The following is a 17,023-nucleotide window of genomic DNA, read 5'->3' as shown; positions in this document are numbered from 1 at the left end:
TTTAGTTTTTTTTTTTTTTTTTTCTCTCTTTTTTGGACACTTTGAAACTCGGTTATTCTTTTACATGTCCTATAAAAATACTATGTGTGGAATTGTGGATATTCATCCACCAATTTTTAATTTTTATATATTTTATAATAGATTGTGCCTATTTATACTTATCTGTCAAAAAAGTTAATTTAACAAACATAACAGAATATAAACGATAGAAATCTAGGACTAAACTGTAATAAAGTTAGGATTAAGATAAAATAATTTTTTTTACTTAGAACGTAAATAGCAAAATGTAAACAGAATTACATGTAAAAAAGGGTATATGCTACCCCTAGGCATCCCTCCATACAAGTCTAATAATGGCTTCGAGTGAGATTTCACTTATAAATTTTTATAAGGATTCTCACCTCTCCATTGGTAGACAAAAAGTTAGGTTTTCCTTCTATCCAAAAATGAACTTTTCCAAAAACTTTATTTTTACTTTATCCAAATCCAAAAATAGCTTTTAAGATGCATTTGACAAATATCTTTTACCTTCTATTAAAATGACTTTTGGCCTCTAAAAAGCTAAGCCAAACCCCCCTATTTTTAAAATTATACTCTAAGTAAAAATATACTGAGTTCAGGCCCTCCGTTTCCATCCATGTTCATCATATAATAAGCTTCCGAGTCACGACTCCCCACGACTCGCTGAAACCTCGCTCTCATGTACAGGAACTCGCCCTCCGACTCTCCGCAACTTCCTCCGACGCTGCTCTTTCTGCCGCCTTCCAACACCGGTAGAACACCAGCTCCCACAGAGACGCTCTGCACCGTGCTCAGTGCATACCAATCGGAGTCCGAGCATGCCCTTGCCGACGCGTACCCACAATTCCTTCCGTTACAGTACATCGTCCATGTGGGCTCGTTGAACAGCTTGATCTCTCCCCGACGACCAGACAACCGGGAGTGTTGTTTTTTCTCGCACTCAAGCGCGATCCGTACTAGCCCTGAAGACATCTCCTTAACGAGCGCCGCCGTAGATATCGATAGTTCAATGATCAGTACTGGTGCGGATCGTGGGTCATATTGCACTGCAAAGCTGACATGTCCTCTCCGGTTTCCAAACAAAGTTCCGGTGACTTTTCGACCGAGCGACGGCGTTGGTGACAGCTGAGTCGGCAAGCTTAGCCACCGGAAGGTGGGAATGATTGCAGGGATTGATATGATGGTTAGAAGCGAGCGTATAAATGTGGAGATTCCAGTGCGGGTTCTGGATAAACGGCTGTATGATAGAGGAGAACTTTTTCCGACAAGGGGTTTGTTATCGTTGATGGAAAAGGGGTCAACGATAAATGCAGTGCAGGTGATGTAATTTGATGGGGCTATTTTGCTGGAGCTGGTCCTGGATAAAGAGAGAAGACTATGATCATGCTTCATTCTATAAGAGTTTGATGATGATAACATGATGATAAACTTTTGAATAGAGGGAAGGGTGGTGGTTCATCTTGTTCATTTGCAATCAATGTATATATATAGACACAGCATGAACGATACATTTCGATATTTTTTCAATTTCATAATATATTTAATTTTATTTAATTAAAAATATAAGTTGTAAGTAAACAAAAAAAGTTTTGAAAAAAAAAGTAATAACACATTAATCGCCAATTTGATAACCATCATTTTATGTAATCAAGAATAGATTTTTATAATTTTGATATTGTCGATCGTTCTGTATATAGTTACAATCGGATGTAATACTTTAACATTTTCATGTTTACGTCTTCGGTAAATTTTAAAAGATTTGGCCAGAGAAGGCACTTCCGATGATGACCACAGAAAGTTATGAGAGGTGGAGGTGGGCTACAAAAAGTTGTGGTCAATAATACATGATTTTAACCTAAAGGTTTCATACCATGATATTAAATAACTTGTTTGATTACTTATGATAATTACATAGAAATATATAAAAAATACATAAACCATAAGAGTTTTGGACTTAAACCCCAACCCTAGACACTAATAAAGGAAACATTTTTAGTAACGATTTCTTAAAAGCTAAATGTTAAAAGATTTCAAAAGTTTTGTGCCAAACACATCCGCATCAGTGAAATATAATAATATTAGATTACATGAAATGTTGATATAAATTAATTTTGCATGTGTTTATACAACCATTAATATAGAAAATATTTGTTGACATGGTTAAAATGATTAATTGGTGCGGGTATCGAACTGTGCCAACTTCTGCCGATCCCGAGATGCTTTTAAGTGCTCACAGATCTGGACAATTTTCTCCGTGGTTTTTCATATGATTTTCGGGCCTGTGAGCGTGCTATCAGGTACTTGTCCCTTTACAAGCTGCGTGTCACCCACCTTGGCCCAGCACAAGAGTGATCTGCACTTAGGGCTGTAAATGAACCGAACGAACACAAACGGGGCTTGTTCATGTTCGTTCGTTTAAGTTAGCCGAACAAATAAACGAACACGAACGGATAAACGAACGAGTTTCCTTGTTCATGTTCGTTCGTTTAACAAATTACATTGTTCATATTCGTTCGTTTAACAAATTACATTGTTCATATTCGTTCGTTTATGTTCGTGAACATGCTAAACGAACATAAATGAACAAAGATAAAAAAAACATAATTGAAGATATATGAACATAAATGACATATAATACACTAATGTAATAAAACACAATTAAGCATATATGAACATAAAATGAACTTATATGAACAAATGTAAACGAAAAACATAAACGAACGTTCACGAACATAATTGAACGAACGAGACCATTGTTCATGTTCATTCGTTTAACTAAACGAACGATAATTTGTGTTCATGTTCGTTCATTTATTAAATAAACGAGCATAAACGAACTTCCCGCCGAACGGTTCACGAATAGTTCGTTGAACGTTCAGTTCGTTTACAGCCCTATCTGCACTTGCGTCCATATAGGGCTTCGAACGGAGCGACCTTAATGCTGGTGTGATAGCTGTTATTGTAGGAGAATTCGACAAGTGGCAAGTGGGCATCCCAGTCTTTACCAAAGTCTATCACACATGCCCTCAACATATCTTCCAGTGTCTATATGGTCCTCTCGCTCTGCCCTTCGGTCTGAGGATGATAGGCGGTGCTCATATCAAGTTAGGTTCCCAAGGACTTCTGTAGGGACTGCCAGAATCGTGAGGTGAATTTACTATCTCTGTCGGAGATAATAGATAGTGGCACACCATGCAGTCACACTATTTCCTTAATATACGTCCTTGCCAGCTTTTCCATCTTGTAGGTCTCCTTTATTGGCAGGAAGTGGGCGGATTTGGTTAACCTGTCAACGATCACCCAGATGGGATCAAGTCCACCCGCTGTATTGGGTAACTTGGTTATGAAATCCATGGTTATCCGTTCCCACTTCCACTCGGGTATGTATGGTTGTTGTAGTAGAACTGAGGGCTTTTGATACTCTACCTTGACTTTGGCACAAGTCAGGCACTTGCCCACGTAGGTAGCGATTTCGGCTTTCATGTTCGGCCACCAATAAAGTTTCTTGAGATCCAGGTACATCTTATCCGAACCTGGATGGACGGAGTACCTTGTCTTGTGGGCTTCATTCATGATAACGTCTCTATAACCACCAAACTTCGGTGTCCAGATTCGGTCCATGAGGTAGTAGGCTCCGTCGTCTATGACTGTAAGGCTCTTATCCATCCCTCGCAAGGCTTCGTTTATGACGTTCTCGGGTTTCAAGGCTTCCAATTGAGCCTCTTTGATCTGCGAAGACAGGTGTGAGTGGATGGTCATGGTTAGTGACTTTACTCAGCGTCCCGAGTATTCCTTTTGGCTAAGGGCATCTGCTACTACGTTGGCTTTGCCCGGATGGTATCGAATCTCTCATTCGTAATCGTTCAGTAGCTCTACCCATCGTCGCTGTCTCATGTTCAACTACTTTTGGTTTAGAATGTGTTGGAGGCTCTTGTGATCCGTGAAAATGGTGCACTTTGTACCATAAAGGTAGTGCCTCCAGATCTTTAGAGCGAACACTACTGCACCCAGCTCGAGGTCATGTGTGGTGTAGTTCACCTTGTGAGTTTTTAGTTTCTTTGATGCGTAGGCTATGACATTTCCTCGCTGCATAAGTACGCAACCTAATCCTTGATTGGATGTGTCACAATAGACTACGAAGTCTTCTGTCCCCTCTGGGAAGGACAAGACCGGGGCGCTGCATAGAGCTTGTTTCAAGGTTTGGAAGGCGGCCTCTTGCTTTTCTTCCTAGTTCAAGGTTACACCCTTCTGGGTTAGGGCGGTGAGTGGCTTGGCGATCTTAGAGAAATTTTGTATGAACCTCCAGTAGTAACCAGCAAGGCCTAAGAATTGACTGATCTCCATTGGGGTTCTTGGGGTTGCCCAACCTTCGATTGCCTTGATTTTGGAAGGGTCCACGTGTATCCCTTCCTTGCTGACCACGTGACCTAGGAATTCCACCTTTCGGATCCAGAATTCGCATTTGGAGAACTTTGCATACAACTTCTCCGCCCTTAATGTCTCCAGAACCTACTGCAGGTGTTGACTGTGTTCTTCCTTACTCCGTGAGTAGATGAGTATGTCATCGATGAATATGTGACATCCCCTAATTTCTCGGCCAGAAAAGACCGATTTAATTTATGCTTTTTAAAATAAAATCAGAGCAATCTTTTCAAAAGATGTTGCAGAATAGGTCCCCAAAATAAAACATGATAAAAGTTTATCAAAACCCTTCTTTAAGAAGGTATATATTTTCCATATATATCAAAACCTCGGGATGTCATGTTCCGATACAGATCAAAAGCATAAACAAGACATTATAAGTCTTTCAACAGTTATTTACAACTACTGGCCTATAATCCAAAAAATCTCTCATCGTCCTCGCACATGGCTCGCACATGCGAAGGGTTGCTGGCCTCTTGTGATTGGACCGAGGTCTAGGTCCGCAGTAGGGGCATCCGTGGCGGCCTTGCGAGGGTTCGGACATGTGCTAGAGGGTACGTGTCGCCTTCTTAGTGGACCACTTCGGATCAGCTCACGAGATCGGATGACTCAGCAGCTCGGACACGTGGCTCGCATGACTCACCAATTTCGGACACGTGGCACGTTCTAAGCGAAGGTGACGTGGCCGAAGCCACCTATGCAAAATTTCTCGGTTTTCGCGCCAAAACTTCTAAAATCCATAACTTTCGCATACGAGCTCCGTTTTTGATGTTCTTTATATGCACGCGTAGGTAAAATTACGCTCTACGACTTTCGTTTAGACTTCCTCGGCTAATTTTGAATTTGATCTTTATATTATTATTTTTAACAGACAGGGAAAGGAAATCCGTTAAAAATTCATAACTTCTTCATCCGACGTCCGTTTTCGTCAGACTTTTTACCGTTGTGCTACTATTTACGAGACCTTCGATTCTCATTTAGGTTGTGTCGGCTAAAAATCACTCGATCTAAAATTCGAGTTTTTAGCTGTCTACTGCTAAGCCGAAACTTCGAAAAATCGTAACTTCCTCATACGAAGTCAGATTTGGACGTTCTTTTTATACCTACTCTCGGTTTAACGAACACTACGAGTTTCGTTTAGATCACTAAGGCTAAAAAGTAGTTTATCAAAAACTCACTTTTTACGACATTCAGCACCGTGCCGGTTTTGTCGTGAAACTTCGACAGGTCATAACTTCTTCGTTATAACTCGGATTTCGGCATTCTTTATATATCCGTAATCCTTGTCACGACCACTACAACTTTCTTAATAGATATCGGCTTTATCTAAAATTTATTTTCGACGCTCATTTTTATTCTTAATTAATTAACTCCTAGTAATTAAGCATAAAACACATAAAACACATAGAATTCACATAATTCCTTTTCATTTCTCCAAAATGAGTCACAAAGGTTAACCTAGACTATCAAGTCAATATTAATGCCTAGCCTAGAAACACAAGTGTTACAATTCTCTCCCCCTTAGGATGATTCTGTCCCCGGAATCACACATCACCAAACAACTGCGGGTAGCGACTCATCATGTCACTCTCCGTGTCCCAGGTGAGATTTGGTCCATTCGTATGTTTCCAGCGTCCAAGAACTAAATCAACCATCTTGCGTCGCAACTTCATAGTCTTACGGTCAACGATTGCCTTAGGTTCTTCAATTAACCTCTTGTTTTCATCCAACCTTAATTCAGAAATGGGAATTATGTCGGGCACATCTCCCGTGAACTTTCTCAAATAACACACATGAAAGGTGTTATGAATACCCTCCAGTTCTTCCGGTAATTCTAGCTTGTAATCTTGATTCCCGATCCTCTGAAGAACTTTAAATGGTCCAATAAACCTTGGACTCAACTTTCCCCTTTTACCAAATCTTATAAGTCCCTTCCACGACGAGACTTTAAGTAAAACTGAATCTCCAACTTCGAAGGATATCGGTTGTCTTTTCTTGTCAGCATAGCTCTTTTGTCGATCTTGAGCAGATAACATCCTCTCCCTTATCACTTTCAACTTTTCAGCAGTTTGATGGACTATCTCAGGTCCCATAAACTGCTTTTCCTCAGCTTCCAGCCAACATGATGGCGTTCGACACTTTTCTCTATACAAAGCATGATAAGGTGCCATCTAGATGTTCGAGTGGAAACTTTTATTATAGGAAAATTCTACTAAAGGTAAATGTTCGTCCCAGTTACCTTGGAATTCCAGGGTACATGCTCTCAGCATATCCTTCAACGTTTGAATCGTTTATTCGCTCTGATCATCGGTTTGCGGATGGTAAGCTGTATTCAAACACAACTTGGTACCCAATTCCTCTTACAGACTCCTCCAACACCTTGAGGTAAAACGGCTGTCAAGATCGGATACAATAGATAACGAAACACCGTGAAACCTCACAATTTCCTTCACATAAGAATTGCAAGTTTATCCATAGACCTTTTCTCGTTGGCTGCTATGAAATGCGCACTCTTAGTGAAGCGATCAACGACCACCTAAATCATGTCGTGACCGTTCCTTGTTCTGGGCAGTTTAGTCAAAAAAATCCATAGTGATATCTTCCCATTTACCCATGGGTACAGGTAAAGGTTCTAAACTCCCATACGGTTTCTGATGTTGTGCCTTAACCCTAGCATAAGTTACACACTCGGCCACATACTTAGCAACATCGAGCTTCATCGCCGGCCACTAGTAATAGGGTTTTAGATCCCTACACATTTTCGTACTGTCGGGATGAATCGAGTACATGGTTTTGTGAGCTTCTTCCATCAGAAGATCTCTTACTCCTCCCGCCTTAGGTACCCAAATCCTATCTTTGAATACCTTCAGTCCTTGACCGTTTGTATCAAACACCAACGTTTTGCCCAAACGTTCCTCCTTTCGGTCATTTCTCTCTAAAGCTTCCTCTTGAGCCTTCACAATTGTCGAGACAACTTCAATTCTCAACGCTCTTAGCCTTTTCTTTTCAAGATTTACCTTCCGACTGAGAGCATTAGCAACAACATTTACTTTACTAGGGTGGTAAAGTATCTCACAGTCGTAGTCCTTGAGTAACTCTAGCCAGCGTCGTTGCCTCATGTTTAATTCCTTCTCCATACCTTTAAGGCGAATACTACCGCTGCCAACTCCAAACCATGAGTGGGGTAGTTCTTTTCATGCTCTTTCAATTGCCTTGATGCATACGCTATCACTTTATCCATTTGGGTCAGAACACAACCTAACCCAACTCCAGAGGCATTACTATAAAATGTGAAATCATCAACTCCTTCAGGTAACGAAAGAATCGGTGCTTCACACAACTTCTTCTTTAACTTCTCAAAGCTTCCTATGCTTCTCATTCCAAGTATAGACATCTCCTTTGTGGGTCAAAGCTGTCAATGGAGTCGCGATCGAAGAAAAGCCTTGGATAAATTAGCGATAATATCCAGCTAATCCTAAAAAGCTTTACATCTCCATAGGACTTTCGATCGTAACCTTCGAGTTACAAAATAAATCCTTATTGAGGACTCCTTCTTCTTCTTGGAATAAGTACTTTCCTTCATTTATTGTAACAGACCGATGGGTCATGTTCTAATGATCTCTCATTGTATACTGCACTACTTAGACTCAGATCTCCTAGGGACAAATTTTGGAACAAACTATACCTTCCTTCATGTTCTAATGTGATACAATCACAGTTCAACATGTATCATTTTTAACTACCAACTTCTCTAACAATGAGTGCAATACTTCTATTGATTGCTTTGATCATCTTTCACTTCAATCTTCTAGCTTAAGTCAACTACTACATCGAACTTGGTTCTCTGAACCACATAATAAACTCATCTTAGTCGGACTCGATTCGATATGACCTCTAAGGTCGGAATAACAATAATCTTCTTAGTCATTACCGAAACGATGGTACCGACAGACTAGAATAAGACGGAATCAATTACTAGTTCCTTGGTAACCTTGTGACTTTTCCGGATCCAAGTGTGAGTCATGTGCTTCCAGTAGTATAGATCTCTACTACTATTCACACCTACTCATACTCGTCCCGAGTACGGTCTCGCAGTCCCCAAGTCCTAAAATTACAAAACAATTTAACACATACGAATGTGTCCAATTAATCTTAAAATTTTCCTAGACTCTACTAGGACTTCTTCCATGCGTATCTTCAATCATCAATTCTGCTTCAACTTGGTTGGTGATGGAAATTCCAGACGATTGGGACAACTTCAAAAATTACACCAACCATTCCATTCATCAGATGACAAAACCAGGGTTTATATTATTTCCTTGAAATGATTACACAAAGGTTCAAGTTTACCCTATACTATGCCTCTAATAGGCTAAACTACAAGTTACTAACTACATTGCTACTTTATGTCTTAGTTTTGGGAATTTAAGGTCCTTACTCATGATCCCTTATATTTCCATCTGCTTCATTAAGGATCATTTGGAATGCCTTTGGTTTTGGTTTTGGTGGAACATTGGGCATTGCTGCCTCCTTCTTCTTTGGGCAATCCCTCAAAATATGCCCTTCTTCATGGCACCCATGACAGACATTATTAGTGAAGGTGCATTTATTGGCATAATGTCCTGGCTTTCCACATTTGTAACAAGTGAGTTCCACGCTGCATTTCCCAGCATGTTTCTTCTTGCACCTGTCACACCACTTGGCTTCGGCTTCACCTCCGAATTTTCTTGAACCAGTCTTCGAGAATTTGTTCTTCTTATTGGAACCTGAAGTTCCTTCAAACTTTCTCTTTTCACCAACTTCAACCTTGCTGGCGGCTCTCCCCTTTATCATATCTTCAACAGACTTGGCAGCCCAGATAGCTGCCTCCAAAGTAAGTGCCTGATGTACTGGCACTACATACTCCCATGGAAGTCCCTTTGCGTACCTGTCAATTTTCGCCAGCTCATCTGGGACAATACGCAAAGCAAACTCCATTTTGTCTGTGAAGTTATTCGTATACTCGTCAACGGTCATACTCCCCTTCTGCAACGTTAGAAATTGGTTTTCTAACTCAAGTACGTTTTGGGCCGAGCAGTACTTGCGCTTAAAGTGCACCAAGAACTCTGCCCAAGTCATTTGTAGTGGCTCATTAGGGCTTAGGGTTTTCCCCAAAGTGTTCCACCAACGAGCAGCACTACCCCTGAACTGACGCACTGCAAAGGTGGTTTGTAACTTGCCTTGGCAATCACAAGTCATGAAAGCCAACTCCATTTCCGAGATCCAATCCATTACTCCGACAGGATCTTCTTTTCCAGTGAAGGTCGATGGCTTGCAAGTCATAAAGTCCTTATACTTGCACCCATTTCTCTCCACTCTACCCTCGTGGTTATTCCTTCCAACCACGAGCGGTTCACTATGAACAACTGATCTGCTGTTCTTCCCTTCTTCAGATCGATCGTCATTTAGTTCACGTTGTTCAACAGGAACTGAAGGTTCATCCCTGTTGTTCAGCAACATTTGCCTCAACTCCTCCCTCTGTTCAGCCATCATGGTCTGAATCACAGCTCGTACTCCAGCCATGGTGATGGGTTCGGGTGCAGCTCCTACTATAGGCACCTGATCCACCATTTGAGGTTGAGGTTGTTGGTTTCTGTTTGCATTTCCTGCTCCACTTCGACTTCTTGCCATTACAATCTATATACCGAATAAGGCGAATTTAGGTCTTTATCCTTGTTAGACGTGTCAATTCCCTTATCACTCCGAAACGTTTACATGTTAGTTCTAATCTCGTAATCATACGCTTAGAATCCTATACACATAAGGTTTCCAGATCCGGTCGGCAACAGACCATAGATCCGAACAAATAATGGCATATATGGCAACATATAGCATTTAGCACATAAAGGCATTTTAGGCACCTTTCCTAAAATAAACTAGTGCTCGTGTCTAAAATATGGTAGACACTCATCTCACAATCATCACTTAGCATTCTAAGTTTAAGTCTAGAAATCCTACAATTTCTTAGTTCGCTTAAACTAATGCTCTGATACCAACTGTGACATCCCCTAATTTGTCGGCCAGAAAAGACCGATTTAATTTATGCTTTTTAAAATAAAATCAGAGAAATCTTTTCAAAAGATGTTGCGGAATAGGTCCCCAAAATAAAACATGATAAAAGTTTATCAAAACCCTTCTTTAAGAAGGTATATATTTTCCATATATATCAAAACCTCGGGATGTCATGTTCCGATACAGATCAAAAGCATAAACAAGACATTATAAGCCTTTCAACAGTTATTTACAACTACTGGCCTATAATCCAAAAATCTCTCATCGTCCTCCGACTATGCTCGGGGTCCACTACCTGTAATCATAAAAAGCTGAGTGGGTCAGGCTTGGGAGCCTGGTGAGCATATAGGGTTTTCAACCCACAATAATAATAACTTATTAAGTTCACCAATCAACAATAACCCTGATTACCCATTCCCGTTGTCCTCACTTTACGTCCCTAAACACCTAACACAAGGGACTTATCCTAAGGAATATTATCGGGTTGGACACTACTGCTAAGGGGACTCCTCAGCCATACATGTCCTAAAGGCAACCATGAGGGGGATTGGAGTACGCCAGCAAACATTTAGTTCACCAACACCTAAGAGTTGCGAACTTGCTAGTGTGCCACTGGACTGTCTAGAAAAGTCTGTGGTCGTCATCTATACTCCGTTAGACGACTTCGCCAAGAACAACACCAACAAAACCAACACCGACACCGACACCGAGGCCTCTCACCATTTTATCACACACCGACTATTTCGTCTACCCATGTTCTACCCAACATATTTGTAGATAAATAAATATACAGTTTAAAACTTGTATAAAACATCTGTTCAACAGTCACTTCAAATAAACAATTAATATATTTACACATAACACGTATTTTAAGGTAAATACTTCATATCTATGTGTAAAGTGAAAGTAACTACACACTCACTTGATTTAATGAAAATCAGGCAGCAATTCATTTCCTAAAACGATCGTTTCTAATAAAACCGGGAGTTTTATTGAGAAACCGGGCTCTGCGAAGGTCGGGCTTCGAAACCGAAAAGATAAATTTTTCGGGCTTCCCGGGCACTTCGTGGCGTATTCCGGGGGTTATAATCGATACCGGGGCTTCGGGGAATGTTAAGATGAAGAAAATATGGAAAAAGGGGCTAAAAATGGCAATTTCTTAAAAATATCCGAGAAGGCTCGCAGCCTTCTATTTATAGGGAGGAGCTTCTGATCGGACGGCTGAGAAGCCTCCAGGTGGTGGTGATCCGAGGGCTCGCACATGGCTCGCACATGGCTCGCACATGCGAAGGGTTGCTGGCCTCTTGTGATTGGACCGAGGTCTAGGTCCGCAGTAGGGGCATCCGTGGCGGCCTTTCGAGGGTTCGGACATGTGCTAGAGGGTACGTGTCGCCTTCTCAGTGGACCACTTCGGATCAGCTCACGAGATCGGATGACTCAGCAGCTCGGACACGTGGCTCGTATGACTCACCAATTTCGGACACGTGGCACGTTCTAAACGAAGGTGACGTGGCCGAAGCCACCTATGCGAAATTTCTCGGTTTTCGCGCCAAAACTTCTAAAATCCATAACTTTCGCATACGAGCTCCGTTTTTGACGTTCTTTATATGCACGCGTAGGTAAAATTACGCTCTACGACTTTCGTTTAGACTTCCTCGGCTAATTTTGAATTTAATCTTTATATTATTATTTTTAACAGACCGGGACAGGAAATCCGTTAAAAATTCATAACTTCTTCATCCGACGTCCGTTTTTGTCAGACTTTTTACCGTTGTGCTACTATTTACGAGACCTTCGATTCTCATTTAGGTTGTGTTGGCTAAAAATCACTCGATCTAAAATTCGAGTTTTTAGCTGTCTACTTCTAAGCCGAAACTTCGAAAAATCATAACTTCCTCATACGAAGTCAGATTTGGACGTTCTTTTTATACCTACTCTCGGTTTAACGAACACTACGAGTTTCATTTAGATCACTAAGGCTAAAAAGTAGTTTATCAAAAACTCACTTTTTACGACATTCAGCACCGTGCCGGTTTTGTCGTGAAACTTCGACAGGTCATAACTTCTTCGTTATAACTCGGATTTCGGCATTATTTATATATCCGTAATCCTTGTCACGACCACTACAACTTTCTTAATAGATATCGGCTTTATCTAAAATTTATTTTCGACGCTCATTTTTATTCTTAATTAATTAACTCCTAGTAATTAAGCGTAAAACACATAAAACACATAGAATTCACATAATTCCTTTTCATTTCTCCAAAATGAGTCACAAAGGTTAACCTAGACTATCAAGTCAATATTAATGTCTAGCCTAGAAACACGAGTGTTATAATTCTCTCCCCCTTAGGATGATTCCGTCCCCGGAATCACACATCACCAAACAACTGCGGGTAGCGACTCATCATGTCACTCTCCGTGTCCCAGGTGAGATTTGGTCCATTCGTATGTTTCCAACGTCCAAGCACTAAATCAACCATCTTGCGTTGCAACTTCATAGTCTTACGGTCAACGATTGCCTTAGGTTCTTCAATTAACCTCTTGTTTTCATCCAACCTTAATTCAGAAATGGGAATTATGTCGGGCACATCTCCCGTGAACTTTCTCAAATAACACACATGAAAGGTGTTATGAATACCCTCCAGTTCTTCCGGTAATTCTAGCTTGTAAGCTTGATTCCCGATCCTCTGAAGAACTTTAAATGGTCCAATAAACCTTGGACTCAACTTTCCCCTTTTACCAAATCTTATAAGTCCCTTCCACGGCGAGACTTTAAGTAAAACTGAATCTCCAACTTCGAAGGATATCGGTTGTCTTTTCTTGTCAGCATAGCTCTTTTGTCGATCTTGAGCAGATAACATCCTCTCCCTTATCACTTTCAACTTTTCAGCAGTTTGATGGACTATCTCAGGTCCCATAAACTGCTTTTCCTCAGCTTCCAGCCAACATGATGGCGTTCGACACTTTTCTCCATACAAAGCATGATAAGGTGCCATCTAGATGTTCGAGTGGAAACTTTTATTATAGGAAAATTCTACTAAAGGTAAATGTTCGTCCTAGTTACCTTGGAATTCCAGGGTACATGCTCTCAGCATATCCTTCAACGTTTGAATCGTTTATTCGCTCTGACCATCGGTTTGCGGATGGTAAGCTGTATTCAAACACAACTTGGTACCCAATTCCTCTTACAGACTCCTCCAACACCTTGAGGTAAAACGGCTGTCAAGATCGAATATAATCATTAACAAAACACCGTAACCGTCATTAAGTCAATTTGGAAGGAGTGGTTATTCAAAGTTAGCGTGCATCCTATGAATACGTCGTTTGTTGTTTCGGTTTTTCCGTTGGCCATTTCCACGGTGAATGTTTCGTTTAGTGTTTGTGGGTTTTGTTTGAGTAGATGTTTAAACTTATGACTCACAAAGGTGCTCTCCGTACAACTATCAAATAGTATGCATGCATAAATGTTATTGAGGAGGAACGTACTGGTAACCACTACAGGATCTTTCATCGCCTCCTCATGTCCTATTGCTAGGACTTCTCACGTTCCCTCAATATTTCAGTTTTTGGCCTTTGCGCAGTTCCTCTTGTAGTGACCCGTTTCCCCACACCCATAGCACGCTTGGCTCACCCCAATATTGGTGGGTTGGGTGGCCTGTTGTGCCGATGCTTTGCAGTATCGGGCAGTGTGCCCCTTCTTGTTGCAAGTTTTGCAGTGCAACTATTGGCAGGCTCCATGGTGGTGAAAGGGGCACTTGTCGCACTTTGGATGATTACCGACATATTGCTTGGTAGTTGCTAGTGCGACGGGGGCGGTAGCGGCATGAACCGCCACGATTTTTTGCTTCTTGGAGGTGTAACACCCAAAAGTTTCATGCCAAATTTTAAACTTTTAAAACATTTCAAACCATTAAAATCATTAAAACTTTGTTTTCAAAATGTATAATATCAGAGTTTTCCCAGAAACATAAACAAATCATGAGGAGCTGTACGATCATGCCTTCGCCTTGCCGCGATCCCCTGATGTACCTGAAACAATAAACTGAAACTGTAAGCCCGAAAGCTTAATGAGTTCCCCTAAAATACCCATACCCGCAACAATACACATATAATCATAAACAACATACTATGGGTCCAGTCAACCATCGGGTTGGAATACCCCAGGCCCTCAACCATCCGGTTGGAATGCCATAATACTATGGGTCCAATCATCCTCGGGATGGAATACCCCAGGCCCACAACTAACAGGTTGGAATGCCCACATACTATAAGTCCAGTCATCCTCGGGATGGAATACTCACGACCCACAACCAACAGTTTGGAATGCCCAGCCCTATTGGCTTTCGCACAAAGCAGATAAGCCTCAACCGCCAAACAAACATGTGCACATATAACAGATAATCACATAACAGTCTATAGACAACAACTGATCTAACGGATCATACCACATACCACATAATATTATCCTACCCTCTAGGATACCGAACTAACATGTCATACCACATATCACATAATATCATCCTACCCTCTAGGATACCGATCTAACAGATCATACTACCATAACATAACTAATAACAATTCAAAGGGCCGGCCTTGGTGTCTTAGACCTTTGGGTATAGTGAGGATAACTCACCTCGCAAGTAGTGCTGCAATACTGCAAATCTCTGACTGCTGTCTCACCGGGAATCCCGAACTATCACATAATAAATACTAGGTCAATACACCATATAACAGTCTTGACTAATGGTCCACACAATCCATCATGTCCATTCTCTTTATTGGGCAAAGGCCCAATGCCAAGTCCATAACCTTGAAAGTCCTTAAGTAAGGTCCATTATTGGCCCAATTTACCAAATTGGGCCCAACTCCCTAATTGGGCCTAATTCCAAGATCCATTATCAAAGCTTGGCCCAAAACATCATATTCATAAAATCCAACAAAGGCCCAAATCCAGCTAGTCCATAATCAGCCCAAAACCCGAAGCCCAAGTGTCAAAAGCCCAACAGAGGACGTACGCGGGGCGTACTCCTCTGGTACGTTGGGCGTACTCGTTCTGATGTTGACCACCATCGGGGTGGTTGACCCGGTACGCTAGGCGTACGCAGCGTTTTGCCAAAATCTTAATAAGTGCTTAATGGCTTAAGCACTTAAGCCCAAACTTCAGATCCAGTGACTAAATGTGCCTAGGACCCATAAACTCACGAACTTTATCACTTTGGACGTCCATAAAACTCTTAATACTTGGTCTTAATCCATTAAGACCTTCCTACTCCATGCATGGGACATCTTAAGCCATTGGGACCTCATTTTTATCACTCAAAACCCCTTCAAGAGTCTAGAAGGACAGTTCATTTCGTCCAAATCACATCATGCATCATCTTGGGACTTTTTGGGACAAGAAATGGTTCTTATAGCAAAAATGGCAAGATCTACACATATATGCATAAAGTTTGAAGCTTTTTACCTTCTGGATCTTCTAAAGAACAAACCAACTTCAGATCTACAAGCTTGATCTTCTTCTCCAACTCCTTGATGCAACATCTTCTTCTTAAAACACTCAAGAAACACTCAATAAGCTCACACACTCAAAGAAATGGCTAGGGTTTGGAAAAAACGGCTCTAAGCAGTGGAGGCTGAGGTAAGGAAGGGTTAGGAGCTCATAATGTTGCTTATATAGCCCCCAAACCCTAAATATTAGGGTTTCATCCTGATATAAGTACGCCCAGCGTACACAAGTGTACGCCCAACGTACTAAGGCGGACCTTAGTACGCTTAGCGTACTCTTATGTACGCTCAGCGTACTCCCTTCTTGACACAAGGTTTCAACCTTTGCCCTTATACTTATCTTGGCTCTACACTTCCAACCTCATGGACTACAAATAACAAAGTAATGATAGAAGAGGGTTTGGAAGTACCTGCAAAATCTCAGGATGTTACAGGAGGGTTCCTGAGTTGGTTGGCCCTTCTTCTTGTTCCCAAACTTCCTCTTATTGTCATTCTCCTTCGTCTTTTTAGGTATGGGAGTCATTATGCCTTGTCGAACTCCATGATTAATGAGCTTTTGAGCAAGGCGCTTGGCGCTGTCGAAAGTTGTTGGGTTTACATCAATTACATTCCCTTGAATCTGGGGAGATAGACCCCAAATGAAACGTTCTACTTTCTTGCTCTCCGAAGTGATCATTCCAGGGCATAGGATTGCCAGGTCACTAAATCTAGCGATGCAGGCTTAGATGTCAGAGCCGTTCATAGTGAGATTCCAAAGCTCCTGTTCTAGCTTCTGTACCTCACCCCTTGGGCCCATACTCTTCGAGCATCATGATTTTGAGATCCTCCCAGTCCATCGAGTTTGCTACCGGGAGTGTTAGGGCTTTGATGTAGCCATTCCACCATGAAAGGGCCCTATCAGAAAAAGTGCAGGCTGCAAACTTGACTTTGCTCTCCTCTGGGCAGGCACAAATTTCAAATACTAATTCCATCTTTTCGAACCACCGTGTCAGAGCAATAACGCCACCGCTTCCATTGAAGG

At 41.4% G+C, this 17,023-nt stretch overlaps 1 pseudogene; it reads right to left on the bottom strand.

Moving 5' to 3' along the window:
* Nucleotides 1-278: 278 nt before the first annotated feature.
* On the bottom strand, nt 279-1,463 carry LOC145137992 (protein MIZU-KUSSEI 1 pseudogene; annotated as a pseudogene).
* Between the last annotated feature and the right edge of the window lie 15,560 nt (nt 1,464-17,023).

Source organism: Lactuca virosa, chromosome 9 (genome assembly GCF_052849685.1).
Source record: "Lactuca virosa cultivar CGN04683 chromosome 9, Lactuca_virosa_CGN04683_v6, whole genome shotgun sequence".
Classification (NCBI taxonomy): domain Eukaryota; kingdom Viridiplantae; phylum Streptophyta; class Magnoliopsida; order Asterales; family Asteraceae; genus Lactuca; species Lactuca virosa.
Note: the sequence above shows the minus strand (reverse complement) of the source record. Positions and strands in the feature narration are given on the sequence as shown.